Below are 22,269 nucleotides of genomic sequence, written 5' to 3'. Positions count from 1 at the left end.
TTGCAGCAATTACAGCCTTGCAGACCAAGTGGCATTCTAGTTGTCACCCCATGCTTCCTGAAACACCTCCCACAAATTGGATTGAATTGATAGGTACTTCTTACATGCCATATGGTCAAGCTGCTCCCACATCAGCTCAATAGGGTTGAGATCCGGTAACTGTGCTGGCCACTCCATTATAGACAGAATACCAGCCGACTGCTTCTTCCATAAATAATAATTTCATAGTTTGGAGCTGTGCTTTGGGTCATTGTCCTGTTGTAGGAGGAAATTGGCTCCAAATAAGAGACGTCCACAGGGTATGGCATTGCCAAATGGAGTGATTGCCTTCCTTCTTCAATATCCATTTTACCCTGTAAAATCTCCCACTTTACCACCACCAAAGCACACCCAGACCATCACATTGCCTCCACCATGCTTGACATATGGCGTCAAGAACTCCTCCTGCATCTTTTCATTTTTTATGCGTCTCACGAATGTTCTTCTTTGTTATCTGAACACCTCAAACTTAGATTTGTCTGACCATGACACTTTTTTCCAAACTTCCTCTGTCCAGTGTCTGTGTTCTTTTGCCCATCTTAAGCTTTTCTTTTTATTGGCCTGTCTGAGAAATAGCTTTTTCTTTGCAACTCTGCCTAGAAGGCCAGCATCCCAGAGTCACCTCTTCAATGTTGACGTTGAGGCTGGTGTTTTGCGGGTACTATTTAATGACGCTGCCAGTTGAGGACTTGTGAGGCATCTGTTTCTCAAACTAGACACTCTAATGTACTTGTCCTCTTGCTCAGTTGTGCACTGGGGCCTTCCACTCCTCTTTCTATTCTGGTTAGAGCCAGTTTGTACTGTTCTGTGAAGGGAGTAGTACACAGTGTTGTACAAGATCTTCAGTTTCTTGGCAATATCTCTCATGGAATAGCCTTCATTTCTCAGAACAAGAATAGACTGATGAGTTTCAGAAGAAAGGTCTTTATGGCCATTTTGAGCCTGCAATCGAACCCACAAATGCTGATGCTCCAGATACTCAACTAGTCTAAAGGCCAGTTTTATTGCTTTAATCAGCAAAACAGTTTTCAGCTGTGCTAACAGCTGTGCAAAAGGGTTTTCTAATGATCATTTAGCCTTTAAAAATTATAAACTTGGATTAGCTAACACGACGTGCCATTGGACACCAGGAGTGATGGTTGCTGATAATGGGCCTCTGTACGCCTACATAGACATTCCATAAAACTACAATAGTCATTTACAACATTAACAATGTCTACAATGAATTTCTGATCAATTTTATATTATTTTAATGGACAAAAAATTAGCTTTTCTTTCAAAAACAAGGACATTTCTACGTGACACCCAACTTTTGAACAATAGTGTATATTGTTGTAAGTGACTGTATGGATACTATATTTTACAGATGTTATTGGTAACAAGTGAAATGTTGAAGTGTGGTTAGTCACCATCTTGGATGTGGTTTGAGTCGGAAAAACAAATGACTGCTGGAATATAAAACTGTAGAAAACAGCAAACAACTTGGTACATTTCAAGCCATACTCAAAATATACAAGGGTGAGAATATTAGAATTAGATGCATCTGACAAGCAATCTAAGCACTTTACCTATTTTGGTCACCTTAAGTCATAGAAAATCTTAATACATGAATGAAAAATTCTGAATGTGCTCTGAGTGTAATTAGGAAAATTAAGTTAGCTAATTAAGTTTGCAGTTGTGCTGTTGAGTGAGTTTTTGTTGGGGGGGGGGTGAATGTAGCAGATGGGGATCTGTGAAACCCCTCAGCCTAGAGTGTCTCCACTTGCGCTGCCAAATAGGTAGCTTTTCGATGGCGCAACTGGGTAAGACTGTAACGGCTTTCTTCCGCTGAATGAGAGGGGGACCAAAATGCAGCGTGGTTAGAGTTCATGGTTTTTAATAAGAGAAACTAAACATGAACACAATTACAAAACGGCAAACCTCGAAACAGTCCTATCTGGTGCAGTGAACACAAAGACAGGAAACAACCACCCACAAACCCCAACACAAAACAAGCTACCTAAATATGGTTCCCAATCAGAGACAATGACTAACACCTGCCTCTGATTGAGAACCATATCATGCCATACATAGAAACGGACAAACTAGACACACAACATAGAATGCCCACCCAGCTCACGTCCTGACCAACACTAAAACAAGGAAAACACAAAAGAACTATGGTCAGAACGTGACAAAGACACTTCAGGGGGGCAGTCACATGTGTTTGTGAGGCAGTGGTCCTGGTATGAGCCAAATCAGGAGGCAGCAGTACTGCTTGCTAAGCAAGACAGTCCTTTACTCTCATGTGAAGTTTATGTAACACTCCTCCAAAAAGTTTAGTTAACTCAAAAAGGCTGTGGAACTACTTACTAAAAGATCTTGAGCTGGACCAGCTAGATTTTTTTTACATTGTACTGTAAAGTATGATGATTGATCTCTTTCATGTTAATTGTTCTCTTGAAATTCTTATTTTGAAAGGGTGATGTGGATGTGTATGAATGCTTGTTTTCAGCTGATGCACATCTGTGAGATGATACAGGATGTGGGTGTATCGGGCCATTTTATTTTTCTCAGGAAATTACATTTCAATCTTTTCATTGAGACATCCAACGCCACTACTGCAACTCATAACTTTATAAAATCTCAATTTCAGATTAGATTTGTTTTCTTGGTCCTGTGCAGTTGTAAATCAAACAAATAAATGTGTTAAGACAACATTATTTCAATTTCAACTTATTTTAAAATTAGTGAATTGTGCTAAGTTGCCAATATATTTGACTGCAACTGTTCTTATGGGTCTAAACATAAACCTCTGCCAAACTGTCCTCTTCAGAGAAGATTGCACTGGAGACCTTTACATGAGAATCCTCTCATTTCTTCTAAGCAGTCATCTGATAATCCAGACTCTGTCTCTCTCCTGAACTGTTTCATCTGCAGATGCCATTATGCCTCATCCTCTCCTTGTGTTGAGTATGCTGTCTGGTCTTCCACCCCCTTATGTCTGCTCCATATTTATCTCCACCTTCCTGTTGCTACCTGCTGTCAGAATAAAGGTTACATTCATCCAGATGTGGGAATCTCCTCAATTTTCATTAGGGTTCCATTATACTTTACCCTTCAACCACATATCCCATGAAAAGACATTTCTTGGGATATTTCAACTATTGGACTAACTTTACTAATACCACTATATATTTTATGACTGATAATCAAGTGTTTGTTTATGTTACTTGAACTCATGCTGTTTTTCAGATCAATCCTCATCTGGAATAAAAAGCCAGCTTAATGGATAATATCCGTTAAAAGAAAATAGTTGTCCAGGACTAGGCTAAATCTGTGTCTGCAGGAAACCATCCCATTATGATGAGCACTTATGCAAACATAAGATTTTCTGGAAAAAGGTAGATATTTCAGACATTTTATTTTCTGCTTAGACAAGTTCCTAGCGATACTACCATTAAAACTGCAGTGAATGAGGTCATCTAAATTATTTGCTGCCGGTCTGTCTCAAATATCAGTGGGAGTAAAATAACCTAGCTGAGCCAAATTGGAAGTGTTATATGTGCAGTTTGATGACCTAGTAAATTAAATGTCTTAAACCAGTAATTTTCTAGGGCAGTGAGAAAGCATGTTTCAATTATAATGTTGTTGTTTCTTTTAGTTTTTTATTGTGGACATCATTTTTGTTTAGTAAAATATATGAAATTCACATTTTTGACCCACAAAAATAATGATTCTCCACCTTGCCACCGAAACCAGCTTTTGCTTTAATAAAAATAAGTATTAGCTACTATTTTGGAATGTTTATAAAATAACAGGCAGGCTCGTCAGCTGTCATTGTGGTCTGTAATCTCTCTTTAGCACACACAGAGAAAGGAAAATACCTCTTCATTGGGGTTTTGAAGACTGCACTGTCATTGTCAGGCTGAGGTTTCATCTTACTGCCAAGTCATACCGAGATGAGCTAAATGCTATCCTCAGCTCTGTTTACGTGTCACTCTAGAGAATTCACATTCGGATGGTTTTGCATTCAAAGTATATTTAGAGCTGAAGTGGTAATACATCTTGGCACAGATACACATATATGCCTCTTAAAATTGAAACAATAAAGGTCTGTAATTAACTACTCACAGGACCTGAAAGTTACAATTATGTACATCTAAATCGGTCTAAGCTGTTTTAGGGTCCATTTATCAATGGCAATCTTTTCTTATTTAAGAAATGTATTACATTTTTGTGTGAATGTTACAATAAAATGTTTCCTTTATAAAATAAAATAAATATTCATACACATGAAGCATTTGTGAGCCTTTCAAAGGGGAACTAAGATAAAGGTACGCTTCTGCAGTATCCTGTAGTGATTAGGATTTTTTTTTAAAACTGATTACCAATAGACTGACATTGCATAATGACCAGCCAAACAAAATGTCATCCTGGTAACTTGTCTGTGAAGAACTAGTAGATAGATCAATAGATGAAGCTTATCAGATGTTTTTATTTTCAACTATCAACACAGTGAAGGCTTGTTCATCTAAACATATAATCTACTACCTTGTAATTGAGAGCTAAGGATGTGTGTGTATGACAAGGGGAGTAGGGGGGGGGGTTATCAGAGGTATAGATGAAGTGATACATACTAGTCATAGTCACATCTGCTAATACACATATCATAAAGGTCATTTCCAACGAAGGCACAATCTGTTATTTTAACAGCCTGACCCTACCACTTTGTTTGGTAAACTGAGGGATGGGGCTTAGAAAATGTAACCACACTCAAATTCGTGGACGCAACGACAGCTATGGACGCAAGGACATCCATAATACGTTTTGAATCAATTTTAAATATATATGTTGTTTGTTTACAAACACTCACATTTTTACAAAAACATAAACACCGGGAGAGTCTTAGATTTGGGGTTATGATAGGGTAAAACATCTATGGCTATACTTGCCTGGGAGCATTGGATATATTTATGTTTCTCATTAGTATAGTACTGACAATCAAGTAAAGTTCTTGTAGAACTACTAAAATAAGTAAGTAGCTAGAGAAATAAATAACATCCACTTTATTATCTGCCTATGGATTTTATAACCTAGAAGCCATTTGATGAGTAACAGCACCCTCTTCAGTTTCGTGGGCCACACTGACCGTTCTGTTGCAGCAACAAATCTGCTTGGAACTTTAATACATAGATACGATTTGATACTGTATTAAAAACACAATTGTCACTTGCTGTCAAGAACAGAAACAGATTGTCATAACCAACCTAATTGGGGACTATTTGCACTGACATTCTTGCACTGGCTTTATGTACACTCACTGGACTCAACCTACACACACTACACTGACACTCCAACACAACACACACTTTCACACAAGCTGCTGCTACTGTTTATTATTTATCCTGATTGCCTAGTCACTTTTACCCCTACCTACATGTACATATTACCTCATACCCATGCACATTGACTTGGTATCGGTACTCTTTGTTTATAGCATCGTTATTATTTTATTGTGTTACTTTTTTTGCTAATCTACTTTTACCTTTTAACTCTGCATTATTGGAAAGGGGCTCTTAAGCATTTCATGGTAGAACATCAAATGGGGATTGAGGAGAATGACATTTAATATATGATAGGTGTGTTTAACCAGGCTTTGTTTAGGGCACATTCAGATTCAGTTAGAGGAGGCCAACTTTGCATTGATTTGGTTGATCTTGAGGGGCAGAAGGCTGGCCATCTCTTCACTCAGTTCCAGCTCTGTCTCGATGGCGATTTTAGCCTCTGGGTTGTCCTTGCAGTACTGGACCACAAAGTTGTAGCACTCCAGGGAGCGGTTCAGGTTCTCCAGCTGAATGGTTGTGCTGGTCGAGATCAGCCTGAGGTGGAGACGAGCCACCCGGAACTTAACCACAAGGACCGGCCTCAGTACCTCGTCCTCCAATTTATCCGGCCACTTGCCTCTAGTGAGCGGACTCAGTCGAGGAACATCTGGTAGAACTTGGTGGAGGAGGAGCAGAGGTGGTTAAACTTCTTAACCGTGTGCACGTCCAGGTCGTCCTGCTTGTTGGCCATGGCCAGCTTCAGATCCATCATCTCGTAGTAGGTCCTCGGCCAGCTCAAACTGCAGCTGGCGGTAGATGAGGAGGTAGTACTGGGCGTTCAGGTCTTTGCAGATGGGCTCTATCACCGCCGCTTGTGCATCTTGCAGTGCCGCTTCAGGTCCTCCTCAAAGAATGCCAGGGCCTTGAAGAGAGTGCTGTGGTCCTGCAGAATCTCAATGTGATCTGTGACCTGGCCATCCATCTCAAAGTACTCCTTAGCTTGGTTTACGTAGGCCTGGCCAATCAGAAAGATGGCGCGGGCATCCTCAAAGTTGACGGGATGGAGTCAAAGGTGTGGAGTCAAAAGATGGAGTCAATGGTGTCAATGGAACCAAACAGAACAGCACTCTTCCTTCCTCTCTCCTTCTCCTCCTCATCCTCCTCCTCCTCTTGTAGCTGTGTCGCTCTCAGCTCCACCTGTCAATCCACCTTTAGCTCTCCAATGTTGTCCTGTACAGAGCAGCAGGCATACAAATGAGATATTGTCTCACAATATAGGCTAATCATCTACGAAATTACGTATTGTTTGAAGATGTCGAAATTGCCTTGAGAAGTTCTTCGCATCTTGCAACAAATTAAGACACTATTTTATCCAACACCTTGCAATTTCGGCTCTCTTCTGTCTTGGTTGGTCTCATTTCTCAGCCTCATCTTCACCTAAACACAAAGGTTTGAGATGTGTGTTAATGAGTACAGAATGATTGATAACATACAAACATTTCAGAATGAACATATACAGTCAAGGCTGAGTATATGACTTTAGAGTGAGAACTTACTCGCCTGGGCAGAGGCTTCTGAGGGGACCTCTCCAGCTAGGCCTGCTATGACAATGGCAGCAGATAGACAGTGCCTGCCCTCCATGTAGAGGGTCTGGCAGACAAAGTAGTGGGAAGAGAAAGATGTGTTAGATTCATCTGTAGAAATATCATTATAAAGAAATCAAGTCATTTACGCACTGTAAAGAAATTATAAGTAATTCATCTTGATGAAGAGATTACATACAGTGTATAATTTACCTTGGTGATGTAATCTTGCGATAACGTGGCAGCGTTCATGTCCCATTCCAGAGGAATGAACTGGTTGAATTCCAGCTGTCTCTGAAGAGTGCTGCGTCAGTAGCCCCCAGCTTTCTCATACAGCTCCAAGTTATTGTACATGTGTGCAAGATAGTACAGTGTATGGGTGTAGGCCATTTCAAATCTGTTTGAAGAGAGTGAAAAGTTAGTTAAAAGAACAACGTCACTTCTTTCTGTCATTTATGAAAGAGTCTACACAAGAATGACTTCCCTACCTCTTTATCCTCTCCTGTTGTGGTATTGCATCTTCCTCTGCCACAAAGAACTCAGTGAGGTCCATTGGGGGTTGCCCATCATCCGATGTTGTGAAAAAAAAAAAGATTATCCACTCTGAATTGTCAAGGTCACATTTAAACAGATGCCATAGGACTCAGTCTGCCGGGACAGTAAACCATATAGAATGCACCGCAGCTGGCCTTCCAGATGACAGATGATAAGGCCTGATGATGATGATGATGATGATGATGATGATGATGATGATGATGCTGCTTGCTCTTCCCCCAGAAAGAAAATTATAATGTAGGCAAATTGCACATAGACAATCTCATGCCTACAATATACATTGTTTCTGCAGTTTCCAAAAATCCTTGGGTTCTCTCAATTTCATCCCCACCAGCCCACAGAATGCCCAGTTGATTCTAAAAATAAATATATATATATCAGTCCACAACATTTGACTACTTCATTATATTCATTATCTTTAGCCAATGCCAATGTGTGTGCATGGATTAGGCACATTTTATGCACTGGACTGCTAGTTGCATGCTTAATGAAAGCCAACATAAGTTTTAGCTGTCATTACCCTGACTTGGTTGAAAAAAGACACGTTCTCTGGTAATATGCTCCACTTTTCCTGCAATGTCATGCAATTCATAAAATGTTCCTCTCCAGCAGACAGCTCTTCTGTTTCAACATGGTTTACACTAAGATAATACTCCACCGTCCCGAGTTTAGCTGCTCTTGATCCGTCTGGGGAGTCTCCACAGTGGCCTCTCCCAAAGCTCTCCTCACTTCCTCGGTCAACAGGCTGATCTGTCGGGCGCTGGTCTGCTTCATCATTGACGTTCTCGTGTTCACCGACATCGAAATTCTTCAAGGAGCAGTATATCTCTCCTAAAAGCTCCCTTGCCTTATACTTTGATCGAAAAGGATCGTTTTCTGGGTCTTTTCTTGATTCTACTTGAGCATCTTGAGCATTACAAAACATGTCACACACTGCTCTCCATTCATTACTGCAATGCGTTTTGCAACAGAAAACATTTATGAGCGTTAAGTCACAGAGTTTCTAAACACAGATGCGCAACATCGCAACACTTCCGGGAATGCTTGCGAAACAGACCAAATAGACCAGGCTGGGGTTTGAGAAGTCAAAGAGAGCGGTCTTCTTCTTCGATGAGGTTTAACGGTGGTTGGCATCCAATATGTTGCATTACCGCCACCTACTAGACTGGAGTACAACTCTCTTATAGTTTGCTTGAAAAATAAATAAAGAAATACCCTACCACCATACCTTCAAGACTGTTGGAAAAGCAATGGAGTGTGCAAAGAATGCCAAGAGTGTGCAAGGCTTTCATCAAGGCAAACGGTGGCTACTTTGAAGAATGTCAAATCTAAAATATATTTTGATTTGTTAAACACTTTTTTGGTTACTACATGATTCCATATGTGTTTTTTCATAGTTTTGGTGTCTTCACTATTATTTTACAATGTTGAAAATAGTAAAAATAAATAAAAACCCTGGAATTAGTAGGTGTGTCCATACATTTGACTGGTACTGTATATTTACCCCCAAAATATATGGGGGATTGGAAATGATGCAGACATACACTACTGTTCAAAAGTTTGGGTCACAAGGACATTTCTCTGTGTTTTTTGTCCATTAAAATAGCATCAAATTGATCAGAAATACAGTGTCGACATTGTTAATGTTGTAAATGACTATGGTAGCTGGAAACGGCTGATTTTTAATGGAATATCTACATAGGCGTACAGAGGCCCATTATCAGCAACCATCACTCCTGTGTTCCAAAGGCATGTTGTGTTAGCTAAACCAAGTTTATAATTTTAAAAGGCTAATTGATCATTAGAAAACCCTTTCACAACTATGTTAGCACAGATGAAAACTGTTGTTCTGATTAAATGTAGAAAATAGTAAATATAAATAAATAATAAATAAATAAATCCACTGTACCCGCACCCCACCATACCTCTGTCTGCACATTATGCCCTGAATCTATTCTACCATGTCCAGAAATCTGCTCCTTTTATTCTCTGTCCCCAATGTAACAGTATGACTTTATGTCCGTCCCCTCGCCCATACCCGGGCGCGAACCAGGGACCTTCTGCACACATAGACAACAGTCACCCACGAAGCATCGTTACCCATCGCTCCACAAAAGCCGCGGCCCTTGCAGAGCAAGGGGAACTACTACTTCAAGGTCTCAGAGCAAGTGACGTAACCGATTGAAATGCTATTTAGCGCGCACCGTTAACTAAGCTAGCCGTTTTACATCCGTTACATTCACCCTCCTTTTGACCTTCCTCCTTTTTTTTCTTCTTTTTTTTCCCGCAGCAACCAGTAATCCGGGTCAACAGCATCAATGTAACAGTATAACTTTACGTCCGTCCCCTCGCCCATACCCGGGCGCGAACCAGGGACCCTCTGCACACATCGACAACAGTCACCCTCGAAGCATCGTTACCCATCGCTCCACAAAAGCCGCTGCCCTTGCAGAGCAAGGGGAACTACTACTTCAAGGTCTCAGAGCAAGTGACGTAACCGATTGAAATGCTATTTAGCGCGCACCGTTAACTAAGCTAGCCGTTTCACATCCGTTACACTCACCCCCCTTTTGACCTTCCTCCTTTTTCCACAGCAACCAGTAATCCAGGTCAACAGCATCAATGTAACAGAATAACTTTACGTCCGTCCCCTCGCCCATACCCGGGCGCGAACCAGGGACCCTCTGCACACATCGACAACAGTCACCCTCGAAGCATCGTTACCCATCGCTCCACAAAAGCCACGGCCCTTGCAGAGCAAGGGGAACTACTACTTCAAGGTCTCAAAGCAAGTGATGTAACCTATTGAAACGCTATTTAGCGCGCACCGCTAACTAAGCTAGCCGTTTCACATCCGTTACACCAACACACTAGACAACCAGTTTTGCTAACCCTTAGCCATACCCTCATCCTACTCCTCCTCTGTTCCTCGGGTGATGTGGAGGCTAACCCAGGCCCTGCGTGTCTCCCGGCACTCTCATTTGTTGACTTCTGTAATCGAAAAAGCCTTGGTTTCATGCATGTTAACATCAGAAGCCTCCTCCCTAAGTTTGTTTTACTCAATGCTTTAGCACTCTCCGCACCCCCTGATGTCCTTGCCATGTCCAAATCCTGGCTTAGGAAGGCCACCAAAAATTCTGAGATTTCCATACCCAACTACAACATTTTCCATCTTGCAAAGTTCTGTCATACTTTCCAGGTCTATGCCAAAACAGTCCGAACTTCTAATTTTAAAAATGAATCTCTCCAGAAATAAGTCTCTCACTGTTGCCGCCTGTTATAGACCCCCCTCAGCTCCCAGCTGTGCCCTGGACACCATATGTGAATTGATTGCCCCCCATCTATCTTCAGAGTTTGTTCTGTTAGGTGACCCTACAATCTAAACTAGATGCCCTCAATCTCACACAAATTATCAAGGAAACCACCAGGTACAACCTGGGCACCTACAACAACATGGGCACCTTCATAGATATTATCCTGACTAACTTTCCCTTCAAATACACCTCTGCGGTTTTCAATCAGGATCTCAGCGATCACTGCCTCATTGCCTGCATCCGCTATGGGTCCGCGGTCAAATGACCACCCATCATCACTGTCAAACGCTCCCTAAATCACTTCTGCGAGCAGGCCTTTCTAATCGACCTGGCCCAGTTATCCAGGAAGGATATTGACCTCATCCCGTCAGTCGAGGATGCCTGGTTGTTCTTTAAAAGTAATTTCCTCACCATCTTAGATAAGCATGCCCCGTTCAAAAAATGCAGAACTAAGAACAGATATAGCCCTTCGTTCACTCCATACCTGACTGCCATTGACCAGCACAAAAACATCCCGTGGCGGACTGCAATAGCATCGAATAGTCCCCGCGAAATGCAACTGTTCAGGGAAGTCAGGAACCAATACACACAGTCAGTCAGGAAAGCGAAGACTAGCTTTTTCAAACAGAAATTTGCATCCTGTAGCTCTAACTCCAAAAGGTTTTGGGACACTGTAAAGTCCATGGAGAACAAGTGCACCTCCTCCCAGCTGCCCACTGTACTGAGGCTAGGCAACACGGTCACCACCGATAAAGCCATGATAATCAAACATTTTAAATTCTTAGAGCTCCCCCCTACTTTGTGCAATTTCCGCCTGAAGTCATACCCAAATCAGCCTGTAGATCAGGCACAGAACCAAGGATATGCATATTCTTGGTACCATTTGAAAGAAAACACTCTGAAGTTTGTGTAAATGTGAATTGAATGTAGGAGAATATAACACAATAGATCTGGTTTAGATAAAACAATGAAAAAAACACGTTTTTTAATTTTTATTTTTGTATCATCATCTTTAAAATGAACAAGAAAAAACAAACATTCAGATAGGATGATGGGGACAATTTCAGTGAAAGATATGAGGGCAACAGCACTTGTGCAAAGTTTTAGAATGATAACTTCCAAAATGAGTGTGCGACATGACATTTATCATGAAGTCACCCAGGTGTCCCACACAAGTAGCCCAAATGTACCCAAGTGCCCAATTGGTGAAGGTATACATTTTGAAACAAATAACTATATACAAAATACCAAATGGTATTCTAACACCCCCCCCCCTAAAAAAATAATTATTGATAAAAAAATACATGAAAAAAAAAATATATATATATATATTTTTTTCATGTATTTTTTTATCAATTATTTATCAATTATTTTATTACATTTACTAAATAACATGGGTAACTATTTACACACTTTCAAAATTTGGAAGACCCTCAGTCCTCTATCAAATCAAATCAATTTATATAGCCCCAGCCTAAAACCCCAAACAGCAAGCAATGCAGGTGTAGAAGCCCGGTGGCTAAACTTTTGTTATTGACCAAATACTTATTTTCCACCATAATTTGCAAATAAATTCATTAAAAATCCTACAATGTGATTTTCTGGGTTTTTTTCTTCTCATTTTGTCTGTCATAGTTTAAGTGTACATATGATGAACATTACAGGCCTCTCTCATCATTTTAAGTGGGAGAACTTGCACAATTGGTGGCTGACTAAATACTTTTTTGCCCCACTGTATATATATATACACACACACACACAGACATAGGCTATGGTCGTTCTCATACAAACAAACAGACCCTCACATAAAATGTAAAAACAATCACAAATAATATTTTATATTAATTTCAAACAACAGCAATAGCATGAGAGCAATTTACCAGTCCAAAACAATGTCCCTCCCCATTCAAAATATATGCCTCAGTTTCAGTCTTCAAAATGGAGTCTTCAAAAAGCAGATCTGTCTCACTTTCACGATGAATATCCTCTAAAATTGTTTCTACATTCGTATATCTAGTCTTAGAATTAGCTGTCCTTGACCTATTCGCCATGATGTTGGATAAATAAACAGCTGAAGATGCAAGTCACCGAAATACTGCTGTGTGTAATAAGCTTTGCTCCTTCACGGTTGAATTGGCAATGGCGAAAGAACCGTCCTTACGCCAGAGTTCAATGGAAAGGTTTGTCTTACAACAAAGAATCATGGGATATTGTCGTTTACCTCTGCTCATTGGCTATCTACCCAGCTAGATTTCAAGACGATCTGTGGTCATTGGGTTAGAAGACAGTCAATCAACAAGACAGTGGTCATATAATTGGTGCACAATGGGCACGTCACTTGTTGTCTTCCAAACGTTTTTTTTCCCGGGTCAATACGTCCCGCAAGATGACCCATCAGTTTTGGTTGTGTTACAAACAAACAGTTAATTGCAAGGAAACTTAACATGACCGGATAAAGTCAGGGAAAGCCTGTCCATTTTACGTTGGATGTTACGTCGAAAATTGAATGACACGAAATTCAACGAAGATAAGCGTTCACAAAATACTTTCTGTTAGGCTATAAAAAATTTATTTAACCGAACAAAAGACCATTCATCATGTAACAATGAGCCTTGGGATTGCAACCAGAGCAAGAACTTCAAAGGTAAACTATTTATTTCAATGCAATCTGTGATTTTGTCACGCAAGTGCTGGCTGAATAAGTAGTTTGATATGGGGGTCTGTGCTCAGATAATCGCAGCGTATTCTTTCGCAATAAATCATTTTGTAAATCTAACAACGCAGTTGGATTAGCAAGATTATAGTTTTCCGAAGCATGTAAGACACTTGTATTTTCATGAATGTTTAATATGACTATTTATGTAGCAATCACCGTATGTTGTCGAATTTAATCCCGCTAATGGGTTCAGTGCGCAGAGAGGTTAATGAGCATTTCTCTACAGCTGGCCATGCTTTCCCCCTGGCTAGCCCAAAACCGGCCAACAGCTCAGCACCCCTCACAGCTACTTGCCCGAGCCTCCCCAGCATCTCCTTCACCCAAATCCAGATTGCAGATGTTCTGAAAGAGCTGAAAAACCTGGACCCATACAAATCAGCTGGGCTAGACAATCTGGACCCTCTCTTTCTAAAATTATCCGCCGCCATTGTTGCAACCCCTATTACCAGTCTGTTCAACCTCTCTTTCGTTTCATCTGAGATCTAAATTGAAAATTTCAATAGCTTCTTGGTCATGTGACCTAATGACTTCAAACAAGGTTCAGAATGTACATATCTATGAATATCTATGAAGGTACAGCAAGCCCCATCCCCCTCTCCCTGTCTCCTACACCCAGGCTGCTGTGGTCAGAGAGATGTCGTAAATCCCTGGTGGAGATTATCTCCTCATGGCCACAGTATAGAGAGAGAGTAAAGTTTCATAGTGAGAACAAAGGAATTTCTTCCACCTCAGAGAACTGGAGAACCGAACAACATTTATGTTCTGGACAGGGTATAAAAGATCGGTGAAGAATCCAGCTATGAACTAGTCCGTTTGGTACAATTTTGTGAAACTCATGGGAGACAATACGGCTACATTACCATAACGCTGTTCATATAATAGCCTCAGATATGAGGCATACATTTAATTGTTGTATAAGATGAATGAGGATGATACTGTTTGTGAAATTATGTCATGTGATTTTGGACTGTTTAATGAAGGAACCTCCTATTCCCTTTGGAGTTGAACTAAATCAGAGGACCACCCATGAGCACAGTTATGGTCGGGCATCCTGGGACAGGCCCTTTTCTGCAATTCCGAAAAAAAAACCCACCGTGAGAATTTCTCAACAGATCATGTTGCTCTCAATTATGAGAGGACAAAGGTTGCAGACCAGCTTACCTCGATAACGAGAGGGCCAAATTTTGAGACCAGACTGCTGAATCTTTTAACCATCCCACTTGGTTAAACTCTTAGACTATCGATACCGACAAAATAAGAACAAGTACTTGATATTAATTATTAGTCTGCAACTAGGAATTCGGTATCATTGAACGTGAAGACCGACAACCACCGAAACATCTATTCTATGACGACATGAATGAATGTCACTCTGAACTATCCATTCTAACCATAACAGAGAGGGCGGACAAACTCTCCAACAGAAACAAACTTTTCAACAGAGATCCCGACGATCCACGCTGAAGGTAAATATATATATTGATTGCATTTTTTCCCGAATGAGTAAGCATTCATGTGCAAAGGATTAGCATTTCAATTGTTATAATTATCAACTGTTTGTTGTCTTATCTCAGTCGACCCCCACTCCTCTTTTGTCTAACAAGCCGCCATGCCAGTTTAGCCCACTAGGGCACATTCCCCAATAATTTATTGTAACCATGGCTCTGCCCATGTGTCAATATTGCCGCATATCTAAACAGTGACTTAGGTAGGCTGATACTATCTGTCCTTTATTATGAGCCTCACACTTACACATAGCTCACTTTTCTGGCAAAAGTACAGCATCTAATAGATTCGAAATCAACTGAGCATGTGTAATAGGTTTCTTACCATACCTCTGTGGCAGAATTCTCAATTGGGTCTGCTTTCTTTGCCAGAACCTTGGAGAATTGCACTGTGCATTTCTTTCTCTAATTGCACCCCCCTCTACCAAGTCCTGAAAGGTGGGAGTAATCTCTTTTATGGCCTCGGGCTTTCTGTGGGGGTGACGGCCACATTCAACTATCTCTTCTCAACAGATTAACTGGACATAACCTGGAGTTAAGGACTGGAATGCATGCCTGCCTTCCTGACATCTCATGTTTTATAACCAATGGAGCAGACAGTCTTTCCACTGTCTAATGTGCGGAAGCTGAACGACCAAAATCCTTTCCCCATTTATTCTTACTCCTTCAGGCTTAAAATATGTCCTAAATACTTATTATAAGTCTACCATAATTAACACTTATTCTTACTAACTTTATGACTTTATTCAATAAAAAATATATACGGTAATATTATCATATCAATTTTACCGCCTTCTTGTGTTAAATTTAACACAAAAAATATAATGTTGCGTTAAATTTCACACAAATATATCATCTATGTACAACAACAGCTAACTACCTAAGGGAAAATAAAACGTATCTAGGTAATTTATAAAAATACTACTACAGATCAAAAGATTTCAAATAACATAATCAGATCAAATCACTACTCTGAAACATGATTGTACCCTTCTGGTCATAGGAAGATAGACTTAAGGAAGCCTACCCTTAGTCAAAGGCTATGCCCTTTCTTTCTTCTCATTGGTTCAAATTACAAATATGTCTTAGAACTTTAAACTCCATCATAATTATAAATTACACAAATTACCTTCAAATCAGTATTACAAATGACCTTAAATTCATTAACCAAATGGCTCCCCAATGAGGTTGATCAAACCACAATGGAAAGTCATGATAGAGGTCTGTAACGTTAATCGTTAGAATGAGGCCAAGGTGCAGCGTGGTAGGCGTACATTTTCCGTTAATTTTAAATGTTCCACCAAAAAACAAGAAGCAACTCAACAAACGTGAAGCTAGTAGTGCAAACACATGCAACACAAAAATACAAGATCCCTCGGCCAAAAACAAAGCAATAGACAACATGGAATGCCCACCCCAAATCACACACTGACCTAACCAAATAGAGAAATTAAATGGCTCCCTAAGGTCAGGGTGTGACAGTACCCCCCCCCCCCCCCCACAAAGGTGCGGACTCCCGGCCGCAAACCTGTACCTATAGGGGAGGGTCCGGGTAGGCAGCTACCCTCGGTGGCGGCTCCGGTTTGGGACGTAGCCTCCGCTCCCTACACGGATCCCTTCGCTTCTGTGGAACCGGACTGTGGATCGTCGCCAGAGACTCCGGACTGTGAATCGTTGCCGGAGGAACTGGACCGTGGATCATTGCCGGAGGCTCTGAACTGGGAACCACCGCTGGAGGCTCCGGACTGCAGATCGTCGCCGGAGGCTCCGGACTGGGAACCCCCCGCTGGAGGCTTTGGACTGCAGCTCGTCGTTGGGGGCTCTGGACTGCAGACCGTCGCTGGAGGCTCTGGACTGTGGACCGTAGCTGTTGGCTCTGGACTGCGGACCGTCGCTGGAGACTGCCATAGGGCTTACCAAGCTGGGGAGACATACTGGAGGCTTGGTACATGGAACCGGAACAGGTCTCACCGGACTGAGGTGCGTGGAGCTGCCACAGGGCTTACCAGGCTTGGGAGACATAATGGAGGCGTGTTACGTGTAACCAGAACAGGTCTCACCAGACTGGGAAGATGCACTGGAAGCCTGGTACGTGGAACAGGCACCGGATACACTGGGCCGTGGAGGCGCGCTGGAGGTCTCGAGCGTAGAGCTGGCACAACCCGTCCTGTCTGGATGCCCACTTCCGCCCGGCAAATGCGGGGAGCTGGCACAGAGCGCACCGGCCTGTGAACCGCATAACACGGTGCTTGACCAGTCACCCGCTCCCCAAGGTAAGCACGGGGAGTTGGCTCAGGTCTAAACCCTGACACCACCAATCTCCCCGTGTCCCCACCACCTTTTTTTGGGGGGGGGCTACCTCTCGTGCTTGCTTTGTTGGTATAACCCCTCAATGTTGCTGTTCCACTTTCGCTGCCTCCATCTCCTCCTTCGGACAGCGATACTCCCCAGCCCTTGTACAGGGTCCTGCTCCCTCCAGGATTTCCTCCCAGGTCCAGTCCTCCTGACCACGCTACTTGGTCCATTGGTGGTGGGATCTTCTGTAACGTTCGTCGTTAGAATGAGACCAAGGTGCAGCGTTGTAGGCGTACATTTTCCTTTAATTTTAAATGTTCTATCAAAAAACAAGAAACAACTCAATGAACATAAAGCTAGTAGTGCAAACACATGCAACACAAAAAGACAAGATCCCACAACAGAAAGTGGGGAAAGGGCTGCGTAAGTATGATCCCCAATCAGAGACAACGATAGACAGCTGCCTCTGATTGGGAACCATACTCGGCCAAAACCAAAGCAATAGACACCATAGAATGCCCACCCCAAATCACACCCTGACCTAACCAAATAGAGAAATTAAACGGCTCTCTAAGGTCAGGGCATGACAAGGTCATAGGTCGTACTAATCCCTCAAAGAAGTGTTTCTTACTATATCAGACAAATTAAAGAAAAAACATCAAGTACTCCCTCAAATCATTAGTTTTAAACTTCCTCAATGGTTATATGTACTTTATTGAACATGCGCTACCCTTATATACAATTATCCTGGGAAGAAAGATTCCTGTTGTTTAACAAATCTCAAACCTTTAAAAAGTTGGTGCTGTCTCATTAGCGTAAGAGTCAAGACTAAACATTTTTAGCTACAATGTTTGCATGCCCCAAAAGTCCATACTGTACAGCTCGTACATTAATGATCTTCCTTCTGTCTCTATAGGTTCTGAAGTTCCAATGAATGCAGATGATACAATGATAAATGCATGCAAATAGTAAACAACAAGCTACACAAGAACTCAATACAAAGAAAACAACTGATGCCCCTGAGACAGATGTCTATGTATCAGGGGAAGAGCCCCAGGTGTTGTCCAATTTTAAGTACCACGGCCTCATACTTGATTCCAAACTCTCTTTTAAAAAGCAAATGAAAAAGGTAACCCAAATAACCAAATTCAACCTCGCTAATTTCTAAAACATATGAAATTGTTTGACTACAGAGGTAACAAACTGTACTTCAAATCTATGATACTCCCCCACTTAACATACTACCTGACTAGTTTGGCCTAGGCTTGCTTTACAACATTAAAACCCATTCAGTCTGTCTGCGAACAGGCTCTCAAAGTGCTTAATAGGAAGGTCAATAGCTATAATCACTGATACATTCTCAGAAAGCATGAGCCTCTGTGTTGGAAAAAAAATATTGCAATACACTGACGCATGTCTTGTATTCAAGATTCTAAATGTCCAGGCTTTTAAAAATAACATGTAAATCACCAAATTTATCAAATACATCAGTCAACCTTTTTAGAATAAACAACACATTTCAGTGGGTACAACTCTATCGCAATTACCTACCCGCTTATTATTAGAATTCATTAGATTCAGGTAACTGTCTCTTCTTTGATTCAATTATTTAAATACAACTCCATTCTCAATGTTATTTCAGCAGCCCATTGAGGCAACAGACAACGTATTACATCGAATCGCCTCGCTATTATTTTGAATGAAGTAGTCTTTCAATTTAAACTAAACAAGCTATTAAAATGTTCAGTTTATATCGTAAACAAATACTAACGACCGTATCTTTCTAGGCAAAACATAACAATAGTTGAATTACAATCAGAAACCCCGATTTTAGTCCATTGGTGCATCGGCTGGGAAACGAACTGAGCCTCCCGTGTGGCAAGCAAGAATTCTACCACTGAACCACAAAAACTAATGAAATGATGAAGACTCCCCGCAAATAACCCTATTTCAAATTGTCTGTCGTCATAAAATCAGGCATGTACTACCGAGACAATTACCGGAAAATAGCCCTACTTTTAAAGGTCCAAGCAGCAATGATTCTCATTTTTTTATTTTACCTTTATTTAACCAGGCAAGTCAGTTAAGAATACATTCTTATTTTCAATGATGGCCTGGGAACAGTGGGTTAACTGCCTGTTCAGGGGCAGAATGACAGATTTGTACCTTGTCAGCTCTGTGGTTTGAACTCGCAACCTTCCGGTTACTAGTCCAACGCTCTAACCACTAGGCTACGCTGCCGCCCCATTACCGTAATTGCTGGACTATTAAGCGCACCTGAATATAAACCGCACCCACTGAATTATAAAAGAATATGTATATCGTATATTTCAGAGTCTAACACCCAGAGTACATTAAAATCCTTTACATCATTTAATGCAATCATACAGATATTATCCTTGAATCCGTGAATAAAGAGCACTGACCTTATTATTTGCAGGTTTCAATGTTGGTTGGATCTCGTCACCGTTTCTGTTGTGCACCAGTTCACCACCAGCCTGTAAAGAACCCTCAGACTGGGGCCAGGTCTTTAATGTACGGATATCTCATCCGCCCGTGCACGGTTTCGGTGTCCCCATGGAACGACAGAAGCAGGTATTGAGATCCGGCTCGAAGGACCAAGCTGTCACGAGAATTGTCAATCCTAATGATGATAACTAAACAATTATTTAAGCTTTGACAAATCCCCGAAGTTTGTAAGACCCTGGGTTTAATAATAATTATGCAAAGACTCAGCTTCAGCAAAAGGTCTGTAAAGTTTATTCAGAGAACGTTCTAAAGTCCAAAAATGCAAAGACATGTCATTTTATAACCCCCCCCAAACTACTTACATGCACATACAGACACAAACAGTAGGGAGATTATATACACACAGACACACAAACAGTTGGTGGGATGTATCTTTCCCCATAGTTCATATTCCTCGTTTATCACTACCAAACTGGCAGTTCCATACCGTTCCCTCCCTCCTGAGATTAGAGGGAACTTGACAGTGTCTCTTTACTGTCGTAAGTTTTTCAAAGTTCCAACGGGGTCAGGTCATGTATAGTTTAATTGTCCTCTGTGTTTTCTTTAGTCACACACACATTTCTTTCCCTTACCTGTCTCGACCAAACCTTATAGGACTTTAGTCTAATTATTCTTAATACATTTGACATAGTCTAATAATTACTTTATTCTAATTATTCTTATACGTGTTACATAATCAAATAATTATGTTTCATGGTGGAATTCTTTAGTCATTACCTTAAACATATACATTCCCTTATCAGTGTTCGAGCAGAGCTGCTTAAAGGAAGGCGCACAGGTAGGCCTCATGAAAAACAACGTTTCATATGCCCTTTTTAATCACAGTAATAGGCAGGGATTTGTCAGTCAGAGTGAGCTTGATAATGTGAAATCATTTTCATAGCTTCACTTTCATATACTGCACATTAACACAACTCCTTCTACTGTGAGTATTAGCATGCAGTTTACATAACTTGATAATGACTTGATATTTGAGTGCATTCACAACAAGCCACCTGCAGACAACTTACAAAATGCTATAGTGCATTTGAGGGTTCCATTTTCGGATGAAAATAGTTATTTAATGCATGGCCTACTATCTCTAACTGGAAAAATAAATTCCTATGTATTTTGTGTAACACCAAAATGTACAACAACTACATGTTGAAACAAGTGTTTTCCTGTGCTGTGATTAACTTACGTTTTGATAGCTTTTTGTATTTCTGAATGACGTAAAGGTATCGACATAGTGATTAATTAACTTGTTATTGTCATTACAGAAAACATACTACAACAACAAAATGCCAGAGTTAACAACACATTAGAAACAGAGCGTGTCATGAAACTGGCAAATAAAGATGACAATGGAAAGGGAAATATTGATGATGGCCAGAAATTCAGTCAACACCAAATAGATCATTACTCCAGAGGCAGAGGGACAGAAGGTGAGGCAGAGACAGTAGAGGACTAGACAGACGACATGCAAGCAGAAAGTGACAATGTATTTTTCCCCAAATGTTAAAGGATTGTGATATTTTGTTTTCAGTTCACGTTAAAGAGGACAATAACTCTTCTAAATGTGTTTCATTTGCATATTTCAGGTCACAGCTCTGTGGGCGAAGAAACAATTGCAAGGTGGCGGTTGCTGTTGTGAGGTCTACAGACAAAAAGTCCTCTTTCTTTCTCCATCATTCAGAGTTTAAAACTCTGCAGCCCCACAAATGCTTATGGGTGAGGTAATAAATACTAGTCATAACATGACAATACGCATTTTTTGAATCACAATTGTAAACATATTGTGTAAAAAAAATCATACAGTATGAAAGATGAACATTAGATGATTGTGTACATTAGATGTGCACCTAACCAAGTCTAAGGACATGTAATATCATTATGTAGTTAACTGGAATTGTAGTTGAATGTTTTTGATGACATACACTTGAATATTTATGGCCCTTATTCTGTCACTTTAAAGTAAATAGTGAAGATGTGTCATCATGTAAACACAGTGTTGTCAGCAGCAACACACTTTTTTGACAACATAACACCTTATGTATGATACTTAATCTCCCGCACAAGGCATACAGTATATACAGTTGAAGTCAGAAGTTTACATACACCTCAGCCAAATACATTAAAACTCAGTTTTTCACTTTTCCTGACATTTAATTAGAGTAAAAATTCCCTGTCTTAGGTCAGTTAGGATCACCACTTTATTTTAAGAATGTGAAATGTCAGAATAATAGTAGAGACAATTATTTATTTCAGCTTTTATTTCTTTCATCACATACCCAGTGGGTCAGAAGTTTACATACACTCAATTAGTATTTGGTAGCATTCCCTTTAAATTGTTTAACTTGGGTCAAATGTTTCGGGTAGCCTTCAACAAGCTTCCCACAATAAGTTGGGTGAATTGTGGCCTATTCCTCCTGACAGAGCTGGTGTAAC

The 22,269-nt window shown here is 40.8% G+C and overlaps 1 pseudogene; it reads right to left on the bottom strand.

Annotated features, from left to right (window-relative positions):
* Positions 1-4,552: 4,552 nt before the first annotated feature.
* On the bottom strand, positions 4,553-16,926 carry LOC124038749 (annotated as a pseudogene).
* Between the last annotated feature and the right edge of the window lie 5,343 nt (positions 16,927-22,269).

Source organism: Oncorhynchus gorbuscha, linkage group LG06 (assembly GCF_021184085.1).
Source record: "Oncorhynchus gorbuscha isolate QuinsamMale2020 ecotype Even-year linkage group LG06, OgorEven_v1.0, whole genome shotgun sequence".
NCBI lineage: Eukaryota > Metazoa > Chordata > Actinopteri > Salmoniformes > Salmonidae > Oncorhynchus > Oncorhynchus gorbuscha.
The sequence above is the reverse complement of the archived record's forward strand: the minus strand, read 5'-3'. Positions and strand labels throughout refer to the sequence as shown.